A 2,878-nucleotide genomic window follows, 5' to 3' on the forward strand; every position below is an offset into this window, starting at 1 on the left:
GGTAAGGGCTCGTAAATGAATGGGACACCTTCCTACAAATCCTATCCCTTGTTTTTCCACGAATTTGGCTGCCAAGTGCTCATTAAAACCTTTGATTTTGTCTCAAAATTGACCAAAAATCTGCATAAAGCACACATTAAACTTTTTGGCATAGTGACTAACCCAATTCACTCTATTAGCATAAATATAATAAAAAACATGCAATAAACTAATGAGAATGGTGGATTAAGTCGAATTAGTAGGCTAAATGAGCCCATATAATTACCCATTTTTGGGGCTCATCAGCAGGCGAGCAAGAGTCCATTGGGTGAGCGACTAGTGTGCGATGAGCATAACGGCCATGAATGACAACAAAAGTCTGATAATGTCGAGCCAAGGGCGAGCGCCAAGCACTTGGGTGACCAATGGGAAATGGCATGAAATGTAAGGCAAGTTGTGAACAACACAAGAAAAATGGTATGTCAGCTAGGAAGTGGAGCGACGGGTCAGTTCAACAAAGGAACATGTCAGCCCACCCACTGAGGGCAAAGACAATGCATATAAGTAACAGTTTAGAGTTGGAGACTTGGAGGCATTCCAAATCAACTGAGAAGAAGTTCAACCAAAACAAAAGATGAGCAAAGTGATGAGGCATGAGCCTAACAAGGTTCATTAACTGTAGAAGGAAGAGGAAAATTCGCTAAGGCAGAACCGAGTTGAGGCATGCCTGTGCAGGCTGGGCAAAGGTTGAGTCTCTGTAGGTATTATGTTTAGGCAAACTGGGCATAGGTAGGGCGCACGGAAAGGCTGAGCACAAGTTGAGTTTCTGCAAGCAGGGACAAACACTTGGGTAGTTTTTCCACATGAATTTTGGGGTTTCTCCGTAGGTTGTGCATGGTTGTGGTTGAATTAATTTATACGCACTACATAAGGACATGGTACACAAAATTTGTAAATAATGTGGCTAGTGCATCGCCTTGGGAATGACTGTCCCATTGTAAATATTTTTGTACAAGTATTTATATGACAGTTGGGGTAAGTTGCTTTGGGGAGTTTCGCCCTCCTGTGTAAATATTGTATACATTGGTTATTTGGGTTTTGTGTTAATTGTTAACATTTCTGTTTCATAACTAAGAAAGAAACATGTAATAAAATAACTAAGTGTTGGAAGTAAGGCGTAGTTTGAAAACTCAAGTAGTGTAAAATGAAAAAGTTAGTCGGTGTCATATGACTTGCTAGTTAGCAAGGTTGGGTAGTCACCTTAAGAGCTAGGGTTGTGATAGGCCAGATATTCCTCTAGTATTAAAATAAAAGAAAAACAAATAATAAATTTTATGATAATTGTTTTCATTTTCATTTTATTAATATATTAATATAGAAATATAAATAAATAAATAAATAAATATATATATATATATATATATATATATATATATATATATATATATATATATATATATATATATATATGTATATATATATATGTATATATATATATATATATATATATATATATATATATATATATATATATAGTTAACATATACTTATATTTTAATTGTTAAAATTTTATTGAAAAATATTAAAATGAAAATTTGTTAATAATAGTTTTATTTTTCTTAAATATAAATATAATTTTTGGATGTATAAATCAATTTAAATGCATTTTAAATTTTGATTTGTAAAATATTTATTAAAATTAAGTAAATTTTAAAAATTGGTTATATAAATCCCCGATGGGGGTGTTAGGCTACAGAATCCATCTATCACGTGACGAATGACAGTTGTCTCTTAGTTAAAGTGGGAGAGGAGATGCCATTAACCCCTCCACCATGCTGTAGTTAATGTCACTAGGCTCTCCTGTGTGAACATTTATCCCTCGTCTATGTGCAACAAATTTGTATAGGTTTGGGATTCAATGGCGCCATTGCATCCTCAGTTAATTTGCATGGTTTTCGATATTTTATGGTTGTTCTATGGCTTTCCGAGCGAGGTGAACTCCTTTGTGCTTGTATTTCTCCTATTCATCGAGCTAGGATGGTGATCATCTTCCTTTTTCTCCTCCTACAGGCCTAATTTAATAATTTCTCTTTCCTTCCTACAAATTGTGAAACTTGCCCTCTCCTTCCTAAGCCGAAGGGTGTGTCATTTGTGGCTTTGGCTAGTTATGGGTTTAGTCACTTTGAATTCTCTTGGCTTCTTGTCTTGTCCTTATGGTTGGTTCCTCTTTGGTTGTTTGTATTTTGTGTTCCCTGCTTGCTTAATTGGTCATTGGTCATTTGGTGGTGTTGTTTTCTTCTAGGTGGCATATTGGGTGCTCGGGTGTTGTTGGTCTTTGGGAATTGGCATACCATGGTTCTTCCCATTTGGGGCCACCAATTTTAGACCTCCTTTTGGAATTTTCTTGTGGCTCTAGCGTCAGTCTAGAATTTGGGAAGATGTTTTTCTATCTGTTGTCGCGTATTGTTTACTAGTCCCCCTCTGGCCTTTCCTTTCGCTGATTCCCTTGCCCTTATATTTTGTAGTACTATTTGCTTGACCTTTAGTGAAAGGTGGTTGTTTGTTTGGGTGCTCAATTCTTGTTTTTTCACTACATGGTTTATTTTGGTGGTCATTGGTTTGGTTTGTGTATCTCCTTTAGGGCCTCAGCTTCTTCTTAGACTTCAAGATGAAGCCTATTGCAGTGCGTGGTGTCGAGTGTGGGGGTTGCGGAACTCGTGGGGTTCATAGGTCTTCGGCCAACTCCATGAGGGGAAGAAGCTACAGAATGATAATTCTGAGTGCTTGTGGTATTGGCAAAGGTGGAAAAGGATTAGGTCATGGGCATGCTATAGCCTCTTGGGGACGGCGCGACATTCAAGGTCTAGTGAGATTAATTGGTCATGATCCTTCTAGGCAT

This window comes from Pinus tabuliformis, chromosome 4_1 (genome assembly GCF_031772625.1).
Source record: "Pinus tabuliformis cultivar Carrire ecotype Pingquan chromosome 4_1, CPIR1, whole genome shotgun sequence".
Classification (NCBI taxonomy): domain Eukaryota; kingdom Viridiplantae; phylum Streptophyta; class Pinopsida; order Pinales; family Pinaceae; genus Pinus; species Pinus tabuliformis.